Source organism: Amblyomma maculatum, chromosome 1 (genome assembly GCF_055883805.1).
Source record: "Amblyomma maculatum isolate TAMU_Amacu chromosome 1, ASM5588380v1, whole genome shotgun sequence".
In the NCBI taxonomy this organism is placed as follows: domain Eukaryota; kingdom Metazoa; phylum Arthropoda; class Arachnida; order Ixodida; family Ixodidae; genus Amblyomma; species Amblyomma maculatum.
This window is the reverse complement of record NC_139344.1, coordinates 493,922,642-493,945,534: the sequence shown is the minus strand read 5'-3', so window position 1 is coordinate 493,945,534 and position 22,893 is coordinate 493,922,642. Positions and strand designations below refer to the sequence as shown.

General features: G+C 45.0%; 1 long non-coding RNA gene and 1 pseudogene across 2 annotated transcripts; both read left to right on the top strand.

Moving 5' to 3' along the window:
* Nucleotides 1-298: 298 nt before the first annotated feature.
* LOC146210279 (uncharacterized) overlaps nucleotides 299-22,893 on the top strand; it is a 41,126-nt pseudogene continuing 18,531 nt past the window's right edge.
* On the top strand, nucleotides 13,494-20,028 carry LOC146210280 (uncharacterized). 2 transcript variants are annotated; one of them, XR_014708607.1, is made up of 2 exons: nucleotides 13,494-15,100; nucleotides 19,667-20,028. It is a non-coding gene; the product is annotated as an uncharacterized LOC146210280 (long non-coding RNA). The 2 variants fall into 2 exon arrangements; XR_014708611.1 differs by having other exon boundaries at nucleotides 13,494-15,109.

Genomic DNA, 22,893 nt, shown 5'->3' with positions numbered 1-22,893 from the left:
AACTATGTGGATTGGCAAAGGAACCGACGGTCAAATAGAGGAGACTCTCCAAATGGCCATAGGAGAAGTTGAAAAGTACGTAAATGATAGGGGACTTAGGTGCTCCCCGCAAAAATCGGAAATGCTTTTTTACCAACCAAAGAGGAAATCACGGTCGGATCCCCCGCGGATATCTCTTAAGGCTCAGGGACTTGACATCCCGACGGTGGACAGGATTAGAGTCTTAGGGCTGTACATTCAAAACAATGGTTTCAATGGAGAAACAATAAAAAAGTTTGAGATATGCGCGCAACAGACTATGCGGCTCATCCGCAGAATCGCAGATAGGTGCTATGGCATGAAAGAAACGAATTTAATCAGATTAGTTCAAGCCTTTGTAATAAGTAAGATTGCTTACGTAGCTCCTTTCCTTAATCTGAAGGCAGTGGAGAAGTCCAAGCTGGAAGGGATCATTCGCAGAAGTGTCAAGCAGGCGCTGGGTTTACCAGTTCGGACCCCCACCGCAAAACTTTTAGAACTAGGTCTTCACAACACACTGGATGAAATTGTGGAAAGCGTGACAATCTCTCAGTACGAAAGGCTGTCGGGAAGCATTACAGGCAGGAAACTTCTAGCGAAACTAGGAATAAATTACGAGAGTCAGCGAGGTCCGAAAGTGGACATGCTTAAGAACGTGCGCGATAGGCTGATGATCCCACGACTACCGAAAAACATGCATCCCGTCCACCACAAAGATCGCAGAGAGAAACGGGCTGAAGCCCTCGGCAAATGTTTTAAAAACTATCTGATAGAAGACGTGGCCTACGTGGAATTCAGCTAATTGCGGGAAGGGGAGAATAATGATAGCGGTAGCTAGCGCCGAGACATATCTCCGAGCCGGCGCCTCGATCACGACGGGCAGTCCCGAAATTGCAGAAGAAGCCGCCATCGCACTTGCAATAGTGGGCACGGATGCGTCAACGATAGTTAGTGACTCAAAGGTAGCAGTGATGAACTTTGCCAAGGGGAGGGTCTCCCCTCTGACGAACAGAATCCTGCGGACTGCAAGGGACGACCGCAAAATTCGCATAGTCTGGACACCTGCACACGCATCCCTGGCTGGAAATGAAGCAGCTCACGAACTGGCTCGAGGTCTTGCTTTCCGAGCCAGTGGCCATACCGAGCGCTTCGCAGACAGGGATCGTCTTGTGTGTTGCAGAGAGATCACACAACATTATAGGCTTAATCGAATGAAGTACCCCGCCGCTGATAAATCATTGACAGAGTCAGGCCACCTCTTGGCGCCGTCTCCAAACTTATACGTTTCCGAGCCCGGTTATGTGTAGTCGTTATTATCCGGGACAATATTCAAACGAGTGTAAGCAATGTAAGGCCAAAGCGGACCTCAACCATATTCTCTGGAAATGCCCTTTTGCCCCCCTGGAGGGACAAAAAATAGTCACTTGAACAATGGAAGGCTCTCCTACTCAGCTCCGATCCGGAGACTCAAACAAAAGTCGTCCAACTGGCCGAAGACGCCGCCAGGAGCCAAGACCTTCTGGCCGTCGTTTAGGCGAGGGGCCTATATGCCCTTCAGACTGTTTGCAATAAACGTTTTACAACCAAAAAAATCCAGGTCTATAAACACTACACGCATTTTTTGACGCAAACCGCATCAAAATCGAACCAGTCTTGGCTGAGAAAAGTCCTTTATTTACATTCACATGGGAGGCTTAAGCCTATTTGCAATTCGGCATTGACTCATATTCCAAGAACTGGGCCATCGAGTGAACAAAAAATACTACCAGAAGATTCCTAAGACATTAGCGAAGCCTAAACAACAAAAAGAAATCACCGGAATAGCCCAATTGTAAAATTACAAGCCTTCGAACACCTTGGGCGGCAGCGGCTTCCCTGACCATGGGCGCGGCCATCTTGCTGTAAGAGCAAATTCTGGAAAAACGGCAATAACTTGGAATCTAACCATCCGATTTTCTAGTTCAACCACTCATTTTGAAAAGGAAAATATGGAGAACCCTGCTGCAGAGTTTTTGTGTGCATAGAATTTTCGTGGTTGAGAAACGAAGCCAGTGACGCAAAACCCAAGGTTTTCCATGTACGGGGTTGCCAGACCAGCAGTAGATTCCACTAAAGTTGAATTTTGAAAGAAAACGCTTAAACTTCAGTTGCGAGTTCAGCGCCCATCGTGTTTGTTCTTCACCGCCGTCCACGTCTGTAGCGCTGTTTTTCCATCATGATACCAATATCAAGAGGAAAAGGACCAAGAAAGGACATCAAACAATGAACAACGAAAAAAAGAAAAAAAAAAGAGAGAACCAACAGCACACAAAAGCCTCAAACGAAGAGGACAGTGAGGGTCAGAACAACCAACAATGGAGGTCTGGAGAAGAGGAATGGCACTCAGTAAAAGACGATCAGCCAGTGAATCAGGAAAAGTTCCATGAGCCTCCCAGCAAACCACCAAATCGAGCCGAAACTCCTAGGAAGAGCAACGCAAGCGTCGCAAGCGGCACAAGCGACAAAGTACCTCATGGAGAGAAGATAAAAAGACCATTAACAAAAAAAAAATGGCAAAGAGCAACCAGTGCATCATGAGAGCCCTCTGTAAGATCTCAGTCATTCGGAGGGAGATGAGACAACGGCAAACCTCCTCGACGCCGTCGTGACAGAAGTGTCAAAACTAAAGTCGATGTTACTTGAAGCAACGCATGAAAATCAGTTTCCAAACGGGCAGATTGAGGGGCTGCAAAGACCAACTCCCCCTCAGAGTTATGTAGAGGCCACACAAAAACCTGTGGAAAAACCAGGAATGAAAAGGCAAATGCAAGAAACAACTGCAGTCATCGTCACATCAAAAACCTTGACGAGAAAAAAAATCATGGACGTCCTAAAGAAAGAAATCGACCCAACTGAACTGAAGATAAAGGATACCACGTTGAGGCCGGGCAGAGAAGGAGTGGTTATCACGTCAACGGACGCAGATTCCCTCGACCGGTTGAAAAACTACGTCGAAGAAAAAGAAAAGCTGAAGAACTTGGACATAAAGAAGCCCAAGGGACGTCGCCTTGAGCTGAAACTAGTTGGCATCGACGAAGGCATACCGCAGGAAGAAGTGGTAAACAAGATCATCTTCCAGAACGACCTCAAATGCAACCCTGAGGACATCGGACTGAAAGAACAGTAACACGTTCGCAAGGGCACCACGGTCATTCTAGCAGTCAATAAGAATGGATACCAAGAACTTCGAGAAAGGCGGACACTGAATCTTGGCTGGGTAAGAACCTCTTCACTGAGCAAGAGGTATTGTCTGTTCTTAAATCCATTTCTAAAAGCTCTGCTCCGGGCCCGGATGGCATCTCTTTTTCAGAAATTTCTAAAATCCCCATCCCGATCTTAACTGCAATCCTTAATAACTGGTTCTCCTTTGGGGTTCTCTCGTTGGAACTTGAGTCGTACTGTGCTCATCCCTAAATGCCCTCGACCCCGAGGTGCTTCAGACTTACACCCTATTTCTATCTCCCCAGCATTCTATCGAATCTTTTCTAAACTTCTTCTCGCACGTCTCGAATCACCTAACACATTCAACTCCTTTCAATCAGGTTTTTCGGAGGACCGCTCTACTTCCACCAACCTTTTGCTTCTTCAGGCATTTATGAAACACCTTAAGAAGTCAAAACGGCCATTTTTTCCAGTAAGCCTAGATCTCCGCAAGGCTTTTGATTCCGTTTGCCATGATGCCATCTCTTCAGCTCTTGCATCCAAGCAAGTCTTCTTTAAAATCCAGCTACTATTACTTGAAATGTACACTAATTGTACGACTAAGTTCTGGAGTTCAGGCCGTTCGGATAATGTCAAAGTTCCTTTAAAAAGAGGCATCAGCAAGGACACCCTTTTTACCCTTTTTTGTTAAATCTTGTTATTGACCCTTTACTTCAACAACTAAACTCCATTCCAGCCGGAGTGCACCTGGACGACACTTCTTTGCCAGCTCTAGCATTTGCCGATGATCTGCTTTTGAATTCCAACAGCCTTGAAGGCCTCAAGGCACTCATCAGCCATACCTCTGATTATCTTTCCAATGTCAACTTAAAAATCAATCCAACAAAAACACAATACTTTGGTTGGCGAGTGGATCACCAAAAGAAATGATTTAATTACAATCTTCCGGATATTTCTATTAACGACTATGTAACCCATACTAAAGAATTAAATCAACCAGTAAAGTATTTGGGCCTATCTTTGTCAATAAGTGTCCATTAGTTGAGTCAGAGAAGGCCCGTGCATTGCTGGATCTTGTTTCCAAAACCTCACTGAAACCTTTTCAGAAGCTTAATTGCTGGAGACAACTGGTTTTACCCGCATTTCTATATGGTTGTTCTAACACCTTACTAGTGAAACAGGAAGCTTGTCGCCTTGACAAGCTTATTTGCCTTAAGGTTAAGCGCACTTTACACCTTCCACTCGGCTTTCCTAACTCCCACGTCTGGTTACCTACCAAATGTGGTGGTTTAGGTTTCATCTGTCTTGAGAAAACAGCACAATCCGTTCAACTTAAATCCCTCAATAGAATGCTTCGCCTGAACGAACCCTTTGTTTTCAGATTGTTTGATCTTGAGCTGGAATCCCATTATCGCCACCTAAATGAGTTATTTGACATTCCAGATGGCACCACTAGTGCTAAGTCATTTGAAGCTGCACTAAAGCGGGGTGGCGATAAATGGTGGAACAATTATAGCACTCGATATGAAAATAAAGTTCTGTTCGCCCACCAGCAGCAAGCCCAGGCAAACACCTGGCTTGGGTACAACTCGAAACTCTTGTGCGATGGAGATAGAATTAGAGCTCTTCGCCTCAGAACGAATCTGTATCCAACCTGGTCTTTAACCAATAAACAAAGTTCCGATCCCACTGCTCAACTCTGCCGTAGGTGTGGCCTTCGCAAAGAAACAGCCTTCCATACCTTGCAGGAATGCGAGTCAATTGACCTCCCCCATAAAGAACGCCACAACTACATCGCCAAGCAAATCACTTGACTGACCAAAGAGAAGCTCCCGAATGCAACAGTCCGAGAAGAGCCAGTCTTCACCACCAGCTCAGGCACCCGCCTTAAACCGGATCTCGTTGTTGAAATGCCCCATGAAACCCTCAAAATAAATGGGATGCCAATGAGGGCGTCCTTACCAGCAAATGTAGAGACAAAATAAAGAAATATTCGACTCTACGTTCTAAATTTACAACTGCCAAGAAATTCCAAGTATTTGGTATGGCGTTTGGAGCGAGAGGTATGCTTTGCCCTGCTACAAGTGAAGCAGGCAAAGCCCTGGGACTCGCCAAATTTGACCTGATCTGGCTTTCCTCCCGTGTCCTTCTGGGAAGCCTCATCTGCTTTCAATGGTTTACTAAGAAAACGATCTGCAGCGCGCGCGACTGCAAGGGCATGGGGGGGGGGCTCTCTAATTCTTTTTTTTTCTCCTATTTTCCTTGTTCCGGCTTGCGTTGGGTTCTTTTCCTCTTTATTCCTTAGTGTATTAGTCGGCCGCTACTTTTTCCATCTTTGTGGTTGTAACATTTATTTATATCTTTTCCCTCCAATAGGTAGCTAAACGCACCTCATGGAGCCGAAGCTGCTCACTTGCCAAACGCAGTGGGGCTACGGCCCCGCTGCTCCGGTCTCGGTGATGCGAAGCCCTGTAGCGGCCACAACCCACTTTTGTTAGCTTTGCGCTGGCAGGAGAAACTGTTTTTTTAGCCAAATGCCTCGTCATCTAATTAGTGACGCGCATGAATGGATTAACGAGATTCCCACTGGAAAAGGAGTACAAGGCAATCATCATCACGTCGGAACACAAAAGGAAGGAAGCAATTCTGGAGGAACTGAAAAGACGACCCAGTGGAGCTCCAGTTGCAAGATACCACCATGAGGACGGGACGAGATGGGGTCGTTGTGGTCTCACAGCATCCCGAATCGCTGGAGGCAATCTCCAAGAAAGTCCAGGAAGAGAGACAGCAGTCAGAGTGGACAATTGGTATTATCATCCAACACAAAAGGTTAAATATGTTTATGAGGAATTCAATCCAGAAGAGCATACTGATGGCTCAAAAACAGACAATAACACAGGAGCAGCATACGTTATGTACGATAACAACAATTCCATTTTCTTTGAACAACAATATAAACTTCCCAACTACAGCAGCAATTTTGAAGCAGAAGCAGTGGCCATCAAGGAAGCAATAGCCTACATTTTAACACAGGAAAAGGACACCAAACATTTCGTAATTACAGATAGCCTAAGTACATTAAATGGATTGAAAAACAGTAATAATAATTTATTCATAAATGAGATTAAACAAAAGCTTCAACAGACAAAAGAATACGAAATCACACTATGTTTCACAAGAGGGCATCAGGGATGTATTGGAAATGAGAAGGCAGATGAACTTGCTAAATTTGCCGCAAGAAAATGGAAGCATATTGCAAATTCCAATAACAAAACACTTCATCAAACTTCAACTGAAAAAAGAAATCACAGCTAAATGGAACGATATATGGAAAAATGAAGGTAAAAACTCCCAACTGTATCATTGGATTAAAAATATAAAACATATTCCAGCACATTTCACTACAGATCACTACATATCCCAAGCACTCACAAGCCACGGCCGCTTTCCATTCTATCTAGACAGATTTAATATCAGAAATAACATTAAATGTAAATGTGGAATAGATGGAGAAGACTTCGACCATTATCTGAAACTATGCGAGATCACAAAGACACAAAGGAAAAAATTAACACAAATGTTAGGAAAGGATATCTCCAGAAGAAAACCAGAAATAATTAAAAAGCAGGAACCACCACCATATTAAAAGAAATGATACAAACCATTCTAGGAAATTCTGACTAACTCCAGTGTGGAAATCATGCGGGCCTCTTAGACCAAGCATGGTGGGTACATCTGTGCCAGCCCGTATGGAGCCCACACACATGTGCAGTCCTTGACCAACACACACACCCACAAAAAAAAAAGAAAACCGTCAGGAGGACCACAGCAAGCCAAAAACCAAATCAGAAGAAAGAAGTACAAGAGGACAGTCCAAGACAGAAGAAAGAAGAACAGTAAAGAAGAAGAATAATTTTGTAATAAAAAAAAAGGGAAAACAATAAAATTTGCTGGTGGCGCCGCGACCGTTCCCTGGGCCGGGGGATCGCTGATGGTAGCCTACACACTCTGTCCCACTTTACCTCCCTATCCCCTTACCCCCTTTCATATTCTTTCATTATTTTACAAAACTATCATTTTGGTTCTATAGCGTTTTATTTTATTTTCAATTGACTCACTTCTCCCCGCGATACATCTGTGGTACGGGAGAGGCGATCTCTTCACCTCAAACTACATCTGTCTACGATCATCATCGGTGTCTCCTGGCTGTGCGGCTGCTGGCGGCCGAGCTGCGGCGTTTTTTGCAATTTTCAACCTGCAAACGAGTGAGTCCGGCAATTTCCTTCCACATTCCTCTTTCGAAAAGTGTTGGCGATCATCCAAAAACAAACCGCGTGAAAATCCGCCCAGTAATTCGGAAAATATCACCAAAAACGACTCTGAACAGGTTGTAAACAAACTAACCCTAATCGAACTCAAGCCGCCATGGAGGGAGGAAAGCTTAGGAGAGGCCCTGACGTCATTTTTTTTTAAGCCGGCGCGGCCGCGCCGCGACCGGACGCTGCAACGTCTCTCCTCCTCCTTTACCTTTTCTCCGCGACGCTCACGTACCTAGGGCCCTTAGCAACGCTGTTGCTAGTGGCCCGAGTTTTCATAGCAACGCGTCGCCGTTGCTAATGGCCCGACTTGGCTAACCCTAAATTTTGACGTCGTTTCCGCCACACTTTCTCCAATGCATTGGGAATGGCAAGGGCCTCTTCTAAGTTGTTTCCTTCCTCCATGCAAGCCGCAGTGGAAAGGTACTCGAAGCTAGAAAATTAAGCGCGCCCGCGGTCTAAAATTGGTCAGCGAATCAGAAAGTGATAGGGAGTCTCAAATAACAAAAACACAGACCTTCGGTAGCCTAAAATAGAAGATATAAGCTAAAATACCATCTTGCCATGGGAGTAGGGGGCCCCTTCCTCGGCAGGATAACTGGCGCGACATAAAGTTGAATAACTTCGTGAATAGTGAAGCCACAGAAAAGTATAATAGTATATCATTTTAAAAGGCTGAGAAAGGGCTATCCAAAAGTGAAATCAGATTTTGTCTATCATTACTGGTTTTCGAGATATTAGGTATAGAAAAAAACAATGGAGCACAGGGTTGCCTGAACTAGTGTTATAAGATACCACTAAAAATCCGTCAAAATTAGCGGAAAAATTTTTTTATTCAGATTTGGAATTGGGAAGAAGAAACTATCCAGGAAAAGTTGTTACAGTGTGGCACAACGCAAGTGAAGATTTCACAACATTTGAAGTTAACCCTTCGTCACCCAAGCAGACGCCACAGGGTTTGGGATGCGCGCACAATAAGGTAATTGCTGCAGTGGGCACTTAAATTAAAAAGGTGAAGGACAAGAAGATAGTTTGGGCTATGCCCGAAGAAGTGAGGAAGATTTATTAACAACATCAGGAGTGTAGACTCAGCCGGACTGCAAACAACTCGTTTGGGCTTAACCCGAATTTGGCAGAGTGTAGAGCAGGAACCCAAGGAGGGCCATCCTATGCGGACATCGTGAAGGAAAATGAAGAAAAGGAACAAAAAGGGAACCAAAAACAAAGCCAGACAAGAGCATTAATCATAACTTCAACGACAAAAAGGAAGGAAAGAATTCTCGAAGACATAAAACGCAACATCAACCCTGTGGAGCTGGCCATCAAGGAAACCTCCCTGAGGACAAGCAGGGAAGGAGTACTGGTGGTTTCATCACATCAGGAGTCTCTTGAGACAATCGCCAAGATAGTTAAAGAAAATGAAGCAACGAAAGATCTGCAAGTGAAAGAACCCAAGGGACGACGACTGGAAATCAAGATCGTGGGAATAGAAGGTGACATTGACGATGAAGACCTTGTGGAAACTATCATCACGCAAAACAACATCAAGTGCAAAAAAGAAGATATGCAAGTGAAAGGAATTAGGGATGGACGAAGAGGAAGAACAGCCATAATCGCTGTCAACAAACGTGCATACGAAGCACTAGAAGGTCGCACGCATGTAAACATCGGATGGGAAAGGTGACAGCATATTTGTCACAAAATGTTCAAAATGCCCATGTCTGGAACACGCAGACAGGTTCTGCAAGGCACCAGCTAGGTGCATAAACTGTTCAAAACCAGCACACATTGCAAACGAGTGCGAACGTGAGTCTTTTTGCTAAGCCTGCCGGCAAGCGGGATATGATGCAGAGGATTGCAATCACCCGTTGTTGGCTTATTCATGTCCATGCTACCAGAAGAAGGTAGAAGAAGAAAAAGAAAGGATTTTGGCAAGGCTGAACTAGGAAGACAAACCACTGCAACCACCATGGCAGACAACACTCTGGAACAAGATCTTGAAAATCAAAGAGGGCAATTGCAATTAACGCAAAAAGGAAACAAAGAAACAATAACAATAATACAAATCAACTTGGCACGATGATTTAAAGCGAATCAATCATTGAAAGATTTTAACAATGAACATTCTCACGATATCTCAGTAATTCAGGAACCGTACATTTTGAACGACAAAATAATTCCATTTCCGATAAAACATAAAATAGTAGCAAACAGTAAAAAGCCAAAGGCAACAATTGTACACCAAGATAATATACAAGTTTTCCCAATTAAGATAGAAGAAAAAGTAGTAATAGCTCGAATAATTAAGGGGAGAAAGAAAATTATTGTAGCAAGTGTATACTGTCCCCCAAATGAAGATATCATACCAATTTTACTCAAAATTGAATTAGATATAGCGCCATTCAAAAACAGGAGATCTTAGAAATGGGAGAATTCAACGCAAAAAATGTCATATGGGGAAGCAAAGTAAATGATCAGAGAGGAAATGAAACTTGTGAATTTGTAATACGTAATGACCTTATAATTTTAAACGAAAGGCATTCACCACCCACATTTAAAACAAGTAGAGCCAAAGGATGGATAGATTTAACCCTAGTGAATCAACCATTAAGCAGTTCAATTAAAAGTTCGGAAGTTCTAAAACATGCCAATGATAGTGACCATAGATACATTCAAATGGTCATAGAAAAAGTAGAACAACCAGTAACATTTCATTTAACTATGAAGGGAGAAGAAAGAGTACTCAAGGAATTAAAGGAAGATAAATGGTTTGAACAACATCATGAACTAAATTCTGTTGAAGATATAGAAAAATGTAGTAAGCGAATTCTACAAAAAGATCAGGTCACTTCAAAGGGAATATCAAACTAAATTGCTGTGTTGCCTGTGTGTGTTGCCTTCTAAGTATAATTTTGACATGTGCATGTATGTGTCCCTGGGCACATTTATTGAATTATCATCCCAACGAAAATTAATAAACCAGCTCTGCGAGGATTGGCCACCCTCTGTGCCAGCTAAACCCTTCGAACACAGATGTGTTACCGTGCCCACTGTTTATTTTTTCAACTGGCTTTTTTCCACCAAATTAAAATTCTTGGCCGACTGGGCCCAATTCATTTTATTTTGAGTGGCTTAAGCCCGCAGGTGCAGGCATTTTCTCACTCCGCTTTATTTTTGCATTTATTCTCCAACAGTGTCAGGAGTGAGACTTTGGATTGGGGCGGTACTTACACTCACTTCGAGCTCAAGTCCTATCGCTTCGAGCTGCTCGAAGCGATAGCAGGAGAGTTTTACAGACTTTGGCGGAGGATGCACTCGGACGAGTGACGACATGGGCGAAGACGGCAAGAGTCACTATCTGTGCACAGAAGACCGAGTGCGTCCTAATCACACCTCCTAGGGGAGGCATGGGGCGTACTCCACCAACCGTTCGACTGGATGGCGTCTGTCTTAAGTTCAGACCAGCTATCCGGGTGCTCGGCGTCTTCATTGATTGCACCTTGTCGTTCATAGCCCATGGCGAATACCTCAAAGAGCATTCCAAGATGCTTGCAACTCTCTTGCGCATGAGCGGCACTCTGCCACCGGAGCAGCTCAGAGCATTATATAAACAAGTCATTCTGCCCACTCTCACTTATGCGTCCCCTGTGTGGTGGACTGAGTGTCCCCACTTAGGACTTCGTGCTAGGTTAATAACTGTGCAGCGGGCCCCGTTAATGGCGTTGACGGGAGCCTACTCCGTAACGAGCACGAGGGCGCTCCAAATTTTAATGCATGCTCCTCCTCTGCAGTTTGACCTAGACAGGTTAAACGCAAAGTTTAGACTATTCGTATTAAGATCACATACCCCATTTGGACAAAAAACGTTCCTCGCTTCTGAAATGGCATCGCCTTTTGATGAGGCTCTTCAGCATCCGTCGGAGGTCACTTCTTTTGAGCACGTTCGTTTGGACATGGCTGCGGCGGCGCTTCATGTCTTCACGGATGGCATAGTTGAATACCAGTATAACGAAATTCACGGTGCACGAAAAAAAATTCGTTCTCGCGGAACTTCGTTATCGCAAAAATTTGACGTGAAACGCAGAAAGAATTGCCCAAGCAGCAGCAAAGGCGTTTAATGCCAAAAATCTGTAAGCTTGGTTTGCTTACGCTTCACGGCGAGCAACGCCGTCACGCGATTTTCGCACTCGGTCAGCAAACCCATTGCAACATCGTCGTCTCGGACAGCAACGAAATTCCTGATGACATCAAAAGCGTCCATCACCTGTACGGCGGTTGCCGCAGCCGGCGCTTCCTGTACGTCGTCGTCTTCTTCATCGGAAGAGTCCTTATCATTCCGGGCAGCTTTTATGATCTGCTCATCACTCACATCTTCGTGAACAACAACACAAGCGTCAGCGCCGATGTATTCGTCGAGCTCGAGATTAGGCGGCACGGTTCCTATTTCTCCCAGCGTTTTCCAGGCGGCCGCGATCCCCGGAGCCGGTGACGCCTCTTCGTCGTCGTCTGTAACGCCTGGTGTTAGGCCAGCAGAGTGTACGGGTCGACCTTCGGCAAATCCGGCGTGCCTGAAACAGTTCACAATTACTGAGCGCCCCAGTGTGCTCCAGGCAGCAGACATAATCTGCAGTGCCACGTACAAGTCCACCTTCGTGTCTCGGCCGGTTTCAGTGTTAAAAAGCAGCCGCTGAATTAACCTCCCGCGGTAAGCGCGCTTCAGGCTAAGAATCACGCCCTGATCGAGAGGCTGTAGGACAGACGTGCAATTGGGAGGGAAAAACCTCAGCTCCGTGTTAGTGAGCTTGACTTCGTCGGAGTGATGCGCTGAACAATTGTCCAAAAGCAAGCAAACTTTACGGCCCTGCCGCTTCATGTCGCGGTCGAATGCCATCATCCACTCGGTGAAAATAGCGCGGGTCATCCATGACTTGTTGTTCGCCTTGTACTGCACAGGTAGGCTACGAGTTCCCTTAAAACAGCGCGGCTTGGCACTTTTGCCTATGACTAACGGCGGACGCTTGTCCGAGCCATCCATGTTTGTGCAAAGCAGCACTGTGATGCGTTTTTTGCTGTGTTTGCCGCCGTGACAGCGCTGCCCCTTGAAGACGAGCGTCCTAGCCGGCAACATCTCGTAGAATAGCCCGGTCTCGTCGGCGTTGTAAATGTCTGCAGGCGCGAAGTTGCTTAAAATTCCGGCCATGTTACTCGCCTTCCAAGCAGCTGCTCCGTCCACGTCTGCTGACATTGACTCGCCGCACAACACTTTTCCAACGATGTTATAGCGGGCCTTGAAACGGTTTAGCCAGCCAATGCTGGCTTTAAAATCATCAATGCCAAGTAGGCATGCATAGTTCAAGGCTTTCTGCTGGACGATGCTTCCGGACAGGGCCCAGACGGCCACTGACGTCCGACGGACAACCGAACTCGGCCGCAACTCGGCGGCCGATTTCGGACGTCCGCCGGAATTCCAGCGTACGTACGAAAGCGGATGGTCGAATCCGTTCGCCCAGCGGACAGCCGCCGTACGTCCGCCACTGGATTTGCTTTTACACAGCTATGATATAGTTTGTAGTCGTCGTGCTCATCTGAACTGCATGTAAATCAGTAATGCCGTCAAGTCTGCATTATATGATGCCAGAGCGAATCAATGCGATAGAAAGCGTTTCCATTAAACAGTTTTTTTTTAATTTTCCGCATGTTTAATCGTTGAATTCTTCCATCAAAAATTTTTGATTAAAAGTTAAATGACCATTAAACATTTTTCTATCATGATGCTTCGGTGAAATTTCAATCAGTGGCTGAATAGACGCAGCAAGCAGCAAGCTCAAAAAGAACGAAACCGAACCTATCCTCAAAAAAATCTGAAATGAGCCAATCCAATCCACCTGACAAGTTGAAGTTTAGTCATGGAAGATGGCCCTAGCCTCACGTTTCCGTGTTCTGCATATTCTGCGCAGTTACAAATACCTACGGCTGTAATGCACTGCTAGCATTGTTTTTGCTGTGGCTTGGTGCGGCTGGCACACTTTGTTCACCCGCCGATTCCAAAGTAAGTATTTCACCGAACTTTTGTTTCTTTAGTGGAACTTTTCGATGCACCGATAGTGGTGAGCTTTTGGGTAAGGAAACAGCTCTGTACAGCAGCCGAACGGTCGAGTGTTTTAGGCGAGACTGACAGGATGGCTCCGCGCCGACTAACTAAAGTGCAGCCTCAAGTCTGAGGGCCATCTTTCTCGGCATTACTGGACGCTGCGCCAGTAAGCCGCGCAACTTCTCTGTCTCTGATAAAGGAGTGCCTGCCCGAGTGCCCGAGCTTTAAAGGAGTTAATTTGTTAACCATGCGCAACGTGCTGAGTTGTAAAAACTATACGAGAAAACTTTTGCACTTCTCGAGCCTATCGTGCGACATGCCTACACTTGTAAAAACGTCGCGAGTTTTTTTTTTTCTTTTTTTTTTTTTTTTTTAATGGACAGCCGCTGATCTTTCTCTCTCGAGCTTTACGGCAACTACATTTTCTAGAAGGAACGGCTGTAGCTACTAAATAACTAAAGGTTTAGTACTCTCCTTCAGCTTTGACAAACCAGGACAGCACCTTGCGCATGTTGGTTATGCATGTAGGACCGAACCGCGCAGAACAACCGGACAAGGAGATGAGAGAAAAAAAAAAAGTCAGCACTTGTCTTTCTTGACCCGTTGTTCTGCGCTGTTCTGGCACGAATTTGACATACCGCCGCCGCGATACAGTTGGGCTGTGAGCTCTGGTGCCTGCAACGCCTTCTTTTATGCAAAACAGGCATACTGGGAGACCATGCTAGCCGCGGGCTCAAAAAAAAAAAAAAAAAAAGAGCACGAGTTGAGCAAAAGTGAGATGAAAACAAAATTGTTGTTGCTTTGTTCTAACAGATGTTCAAAGGCTCCTCAGAACTTCACTGCATTATTGACAGCGAGATAATGCCAAAGCTACACTAGAGCCATGCAGCACCTTATAGTGCATGATACTGAGCTTATGTCTTGCACTGAAAGCTCTTACCATGTTCTTAGATTATCATATTAAAGTAGCTTTAAACCCATGCTTGTTAATACAGTGATAGCCATAAATTGAATCTAGGGCATCATGCTCACATACAAGGCTTCTGATAACCGCTGGTCACATGATATGGGCTATAGCAGAAACCTGTACCTGGTCATCTTACAAGCATTTGTGCAATTGATGCTTTTAATGTGTTGTAAAAGTTTTTGTGTTCTGTTTCTGTACGGGAATGCTTTCCTCATTGAAGGCTAACATTTGGCTTGCTACAGCAAAACCTCTACCTAGTCATCCTAAAAACAGCACCACAGTTGGTGCTTTTAGTGTGTTGTAAAAGTATTTGTGTTCTGCTTCTGTATGGCAATGCTTTTCTCGTTGAAGACTAGCATGAGGCTTCCAAAAATTTTTCAGATGCCATTTGCTGTAGCCGATTTCGTAGGCCAACAGGAAGCAGCACTTTGAACATGGAAAACTGTCATCCACGGGGGAAAAACAGCAACATCCCTTTGCATTCTCATTTCTTTGGCATGGCTAAAAGTGAGTATAGTACGTATTATTATCTATATTATTAATATTGAATCATGATTGTCAGTGTTGAAGTTGTTTGAGCGTGATGATTTTAAACACACAGGAGATCCCTTCGACATTAAGGTTTTAGCTTGTTTACATGTAGGATGTAGAACTGGTTTCAACAAACTTTATGCAGCAAATTCTTTTTGTCATTGTCCATTGAAGTAAATAACCAGTATTTTACGTTTACACAGTCGTCCACTCTTAGCTTGAATGGGAATGTGTGGCATGCAGTTTGCAAAATAGCAATGCATCCGTCACAGCCATGCTTCAAGGCTAAGTGGCTTGTGCATAGAGGGACCAGCCGCTCCAGCTTCACGTCATCTGCCTCTTTGCTCCGGTGTGCAGACGTGCATTGAGGCAAAGTGGTTTATGTGTACAGAAACCAGGAGCTTCTTTGTCACATCTGGCTGTTTGTTACGGTGTGCAGATGCGCATCGAGGCAAAATGGCTGATGTGTAGAGGGACCAGGAGCTGCTGCTTAACGTCCTTCGCCTCTTTACTACAGTGCACAGCCGTGCATTGATGCTAAGTGGCTTGTGCATGGAGGGCCCAGGAGCTGCAGCTTCACGTCTGCCTCTTCGCTCAGGTACGCAGGTGCATATTGAGGCAAAATGGCTTATGCATAGAGGGACCAGGAGCTGCTGTGTGGTGTAGTCTGTATATTTGCTATGGTGCGTATCGAAGTACAATGGGGGGGCTCATGTGTAAAGGTACCATGAGCTGCTGCGTCATGTCGTCTGCCTCTTCACTATGGTGCGGAGGCATGCATCAAGGCAAAGTGGCTTATGCATAGAAGGACCAGGAGCTGTTGCTTCACATCTGCTATGATGCGCAGCTGCGTATTATGGGTGGTGGTGGAAAACATTTCCATCAGATACAAATACAGGAGGTTACGCACTAGCTGACCCTGAGCTGTCCTGACAAAAACAAGGGGTCCCTAGTTTGGGACCCCAGTGGTGGTAGAGGGACTAGAGGCTGGTACTTCACGCTGTCTGCCTCTTCGCTACGGTGTGCAGCTGCGATGGATGCAGTGGCATCTCAAAAAGTGCATGCCACGCACTCGCATGTTCAGCCTGAGTGGACGACTGTGTACCTGCTATAGCTTTGTTATTCGTAGAATAAACCTAGGCCAAGTTGGATAAATTATAGCTCACCTCATATGTGGTCAGCAAAGAAAAGCCACTACAGAAAATCTGATGCATTTACTGTCATAGGATTCTTATTCATATACATGCTACTGACAAGTCAGATTCTTCACCCTCAGAAATGCCAGAAAAATAACCAAGGGTGCGTCTGCAATAGTCTAGCTTGCTCTTTCTCTGCAGACTTGAGTCAGATGTGTGTGTTCCATTGCTGTGGGTGGGACAGGTGTGAATCTTTGATTTTAAGCTTGCAACAAGTATGTTATTGTAGTTTAAAGGCAAAACGGTACTAATAATCGCAGCCCCCCGTGGCCTTTATCCCCTTTTAATAGTGTTGCTAGACACTGAATTATTAGTTTACTCTGCACTGTTTCTGTCTAGTTAATGTGCGGAGATGTACATATATTTATATGACTTGGAGTTGTCGACTTTGCACTTAGAAACATTGTAGCGTTATCTGATGTGCTGCTTTCATTTCTTTAATGATTTCTGTAAGGGATCGGTGGGTATGCTAGGCACCATTATTAGTCTGCTCTTTTTGGGTCACCTGTTCAATGCCCAGCTGCGGCCGTCTCCCACTTGCCCTCGGACAGGAGGCGGAGAGACTCGCACAGAGAGGCAGCTACAGCAGCTACAGCGCTTAACGGAAACGTAGGCAGAGAGGGAAAGAAGTCCCCTCTTCCGAGGACTTTGCTGTCACACTCGAAGACGCGGGGACAGGCAGTTCTCGTTGCTGTGTCATGTAGGGGGCTCATTTTTATTTAAGGAGCTTTACGAACAGTATACAACTAAGGGGTCCTTAGTACTAAGCGTACTAAGGGGTCCTTAGTACGCTGACTGGACCCATTACCCGGAGGCAGCACAGCTTTGAAACGAGCACCTCTTTTGGAAGAACTGCTTATCGTTCAAAGAAAAAACACTGTCAGGTTGAAGGGTGTAAGGCCCTCTTCCTTGTTGGGGAGCCCATAAAAGTGACAATTATTCAGTGCAGGCGCGCTGAGTGGGGTCTCGTTGAGGATTCCAACCCTGGATGTCAACAATGGTGGGAGATGGCGGCGTTGAAAAAGGGCAAGTGTGTAACAGTGACGGTATGATGCGGAGCGGGAGGATGTGGGTTGGCTCTTCTGATGTGGTCCGCAATGGTGCTGAATCGGACGCCAATAATTGCAATAATTTCCCTGTAAAAGGAGCCGCCAAGGATGCAAGCTTTGGGCAATGGTTGCGCACGTGGGACACCGTTTTGATGGGTTCAAATTTTTTTTTTTCCTAGGGGAGAGAGTTTGGCATGTGACATAGTGAGCCAATCATTTCGAGGTCCATTCTCTAAATTCCGTTTGTTGTGAACCGAATTTGTTGTCCCTTTTGCATTGCTTGTATTAGGGAGAGGGTGAAGAACTTATGAAAGTGGAAAGACATGCCAAAATGTTTGTTAGCCAGTCATGTGTGAGTTCGTTGTCATTGGGGATGAGAAATGTGGGCGGAGTCCCGAAGTTAATGAAACGGCCCTGCGGCCTGGAGAACTCGTTCTGAGCTAGATTTTGATCTCTTTCCTCTTCGGCATAGATCATGGTCATTGTTTCACCTGTTGTAAATATGTACATTCATGTATAAAATTTTCAGTTCATCTTCCTCTCCGTGTGCAAGTTGTTGTGGCCAGATGCAGTAAATTCACTATTTTCATTTCTATATAACGTGCCTTTCTGAAGATGGTGACTGAAGATGGTGAGCTCTTTTGTCCAATCCTGTAAGAAAGCAGCAAAGCGCTCCCAAATCTTCCACAAAACTGTGTGATATCTTTAATACTAACTGCGGCTTGGTGTCACTCAAAACATGTAGTTGAGGTAGATTTCTTCCCCCCCCTCTTTTTGTTCGTTCAAATGAGGACCAGCGGACACTAACGCTTGCTTTTGTAATGCCCTAGGCCCCGCCTTAAGGCAGTACTCCAATGTCAATACCATTTTTATAGCTATGGCTGTCCAACAGCACTAATGTCTTTTATACACTTCTTTTACTAATCTCTTACCCAAGTGGTGGCTTATACTGCGGGGGCGAAAGTCTCTGGACAGTATGTCTAGATTTTGGACTAGAATCGCGATATAAACGAATTGTGACCTTATTTCTCTTGCACACATGAAAGAACTAACGTTCAACTTTCACATCGACAAGTATGGTCCGAATTTCCTGGTCGATGTGAAAGTTATGTGCTTTGATTGCAGTTTGTGTAGTCCACACACTTGTCCCCGATATTACATAGGGGCAAATTAGGCGCCTTTACAGGGGCAGTTTCTTTGGCGCCCACTACCTTCCCCATAAAAAAGCTACAGTGTTTCTTGTGAACAGCTGGCTGCATTTATAAATACCATTACTTTTTTTGTAATTTGTTGTGCGTAGTTGAGAAATCCATGACATACATGCACAGCTGGTTGCCAGAATTATGCAACCATATTTCAATAACTAACATCCATGCTGCATGCTGCCGGTAATACATCAAGAGCTTGTGGTTGTCAGCTTTTTGTGTTTTGTGTAACTATAAGCCTTGCTATTGTAATGTGACATATAGCACTGTGGGTAAACAAATAACTTTACTTTTAACTCTTGTAGAAGCATGAACACTGCGCAATCACTGCGGCGGGCTATACTTCCACATTGGGCTTTAGCCACGTGTCAAATGTCTATCTTTATTCTGCTGCAGCAGCTTGCATGTTATCAGATAAGTTACTTCGTCGCAGCTGCTCTAAGGAGACGCTTTCTAGACGCTTGTAGCCTAGATGTTGATGTCGATATACCCCCGACACGCCCAGGGAATGTCTTCGGTAGAGGGTACATGGAAACCAGCGAAATGTACAGTTTACAGAACAAAAAGGTAACAATTTTAAATGATGTTATTATTGATCACTTCTTTTCAGAGCAGGAACAATGACTTTAGAAATCTGCCTGTTAAACCGCTCAAAATGCAGGTTTCTGCTGCCAATGCGTACCTGTGTAATACTGCAATGCTCTGGCTGTGCTTTATGTTCATATACAGCATCCTTTATGCTTAGTTTCTCTGCATGTGCACTCCATGTCTTGGGCATTGCTGAGGGCGCATAGCAGCAAGCATAACATGCCATGTTTGGTCAGAGTGGCATGTTCAAAAAGACGACATAAAAACATTAAAATACTGAATGCCAGGTTCTGGTCAAACTACATTTGTATCTTTTGTTATTCTGCATGGGTTTTGCTGCAGTTATATGACTTTTCTATATAGTATGTGACAGTTCTGAATGGAGATGCATGCGTACAGTGCCATCTAGAAAAAGCAATTGAGAGAAACTGGCAGTTGCCCTTGGAGATGTGTAATCAAAGTTCAGCACAGATAACTTGAATTTCATTTTCCCTTCTATTGCAGGAGGAGCCCAGCCTGCTGTTTCCATCTTAGGCCTGAAAGACCAGCAACAGCTGATCGAGCAAATGCACAGGATAGTAACTGCTCCTGGAATGGTGGCCTGTGGAGGCCGCCCACAGAGAACTCGATCATCTCCTCGCTAATTCCGAAATATTAGGTTTCAATAAATACCTTTTCCTCCACCACCTCCCCAAGGGAAGAGCTGTCACGGCCAAGGATAATTAAAAAAAATTATTCAAGTAGATTCTTAATACTCCAGTTGGCCTGCATTTTACCATGCCATTCAACATCGATATTTTTTTTAGTGTAGACTATTTATGCATGCAGTTTTTGCAATAAAGCAAAAAAAATGCTTTACAACATCGCATGCTGGTATGCCTATGCACTTAGCATGTTTTCAGGAATGGTGCATTTGTGTAAAGCTCAGCTAGCATATGTGCCTCTTTGATGGAAGTTTTATTTGCACACTACTGTTCAGTGCTTTGTGTGTGAAGTAAAGCAGACAACAGGAAACTTGAACCTGTTGCATATTCTATTGTCTGCTTTACTCTCACGACAAAGGCATTGAGCACTAGTATGTGACTGAAATTTCCATGGCACATGCTTGCTGAGCTTTACACGAATGTTATTGGCAAGTTTTTACACCAATAGCGGGCCCTGCAAGCATGTTCCGGGAAACGTCCGAATGTCCGCCTCCGGCTGCCCGTCGGACGTCCGTGGGACGCGATCCGGATCCACGAACGATAGTCCGACGGACGTCCGCTGTACGTATATCGAACATAACCGGACTTCCGTCGGATGTCCGAAGGTCCAAAAACGGACGTCCGTCGGTCGACCGTCGGACGTCTATGGCCGTCTGGGGGGGACGTTGCTGGCTCGTGCTTCCACAAACCACGCATGCACTGCTTTGTCCAACTCTTCATGGAGGGGCCGCGTCACCTTTTTGTGCTTCGAGGATGTGCCTGAAGCAAGTGCCATTCTCACGCTGTCCTTATTGCCTAGAATCGTTGACAGCGAACTTGCAGGAATTCCGAAGTCTTCAGCAATTGCCGCTTTCTTCCTCTGCTTTCTGCTTGGGCGATTATTTGAGCTTTTTGCTCAAGGGAAAGAGTTTTGCGTTTTTTCACTTGCGTTGCCATCGTGTCCTGCGGATGAAAACTCGTCGTTGTCGAAGAGAAAGGCAGCGAGTGAACAACGCGACCACGACACAAAGCCAAAATGGCGGAACTGCAATCACGTGATTTCATGCTTAATGTGGCTTTGGATTTGACTTGGACTTCTCGCCAATAAAACCAGTTTCGGTTTCGATTTTGAACGCGAAAATTTCGTTGAAGCGGAAACGCTCTGCAAAAATGGTTCGTTGTGCAGAGAAATTTAGGCCATTAATTCTTGTAGGATACTCGCGGGGAATAAAAAATTATTCGTTGTCGCGGAAATTTCGTTGTGGCGGTATTCGTTGTGGCGGGATTCAACTTATACCTCCACGGCTGCAGGTGCTGCATTCGTTGCTCTTACACAAACCGGCCGAATATTAGCAGTAGGCCGGTTTCGGGTCGAATTGGCTAATAGCGCGTATTGCGCCAAAAAAATAGCGCTCGAGGGGGCATTACGGTATTTAAAAGATCAGAGAGGAATATCACCTGTATATATTTAAACAGATTCTCTCTCGGTACTGAATGCCCTTTCGAACTATCTCATATCGGACCCAGAAATCTATACTATCAAAACTCTTTTAAGAACTGTCGCCTCTGACCGTCCCGTAAAGCTATTTCATGTTCCTGCCCACAGGGGCATTTTAGGAAATAAAATAGCAGATACCATTGCTTCTCAGGCGTATAAATACACAAGAATTAGACATTCTTCAACATCCAAAATTTCTGTACGCAACGCCTTCAAACATTCCGTCAAAGTGCAATGGCAGACCTGGTGGCGGAATAAAAATCAGGGCACTGTAATTTATGATTGAATTCCGAAAGTTTTTAACACTCCAAAAACATTTCCTGGGGGGAAACCACTCGTTACACTTTTGACAGGACACGGCCGCTTTCCGGCTTATTTCAATCGTTTTGGTATAACAACATCGCCTCAATGTCCGTGCGGTCACCCTTATGGTAACGTCCATCATTACACCAATAACTGTCCCATTACATCTGACGTAACATCACGTCTACCTCGCAACCTTGCTGACGACCAAACGACATTACATTGGAGAGATTGGCTAGATAACAAAAAATGCTGTGCCCTTTTGTTAAGAGTGGTTGCACTCATCAGTGAAAATTTGCCAGATTACAGACGGACACACAGGACCTGACTAATCTGCATTTTCCCTTTTCTGGGATGGGCCACTCAGGCCAATTGAGGCGGACAATCACGTCAGCCCTTTCCAGAACGGAAAATGTAGTTTAAATTATAATAAATGCAAACGTCCCTTTCTTATAAACAGTTTAGGATTCATTTATCTTTTCTACTTTCTTCTCTTTTCTTTCCTTTTCGGTACATATCAGATCTTTAATTCTCTGCACATAACTAGAATGTATATAATGCATATAATTTGTATATACACACTAAAACTTCTTGATTGTATATTTGTAACTGCCATTGCATGCACTACTTCTCTTAGTTATTGTCTCATGACACATATCTCTTTGTGCAGTTTTCTCTTCTACATCTGTATTAATGACCATTTCATGACAAATAAAGAAACACCTTGTGTCGGTTCTTTTTATCCGCCGTTCACCGTTCTAAGCCTCGCAGCCGTGAACGAACTCCTACAGCATGCGCAGTGTAAGCAGTGCGGTAGCCCTGTGACGCTTTCGAAGACGGGCCGGGAGTACGGAATAGCTGTCAGGCTTGTTTTAACCTGTGATTATTGCGGTGAACTTGATGCGCAATGGAGCTCGCCGAGAGCAGGTGGGAATGAGACCTGCAACCCTTTCGAAGTGAATGTGCTCGCTACTCGTGCAGTGATGAGCACAGGGAACGGGCAGACAGTTTTAAATGACATTTTTTCTTCACTGAACGTCTCACGACGTGGTTTGCACCCGAAAACCTTCCAGAAGTACGTGAAGAAAAAACTTAACCCTGCCGCGCATGTGATGAGCGAGTGCGCCGATGCCGTGAAATCAGTGTACAGCGAGTTAAACTTCGAAAACCCCGGCAATATTGCGGTTTCATATGATGGAACGTGGCTGACAAGGGGCCACTCCTCGCACATCTGCGTAGGCACAGTA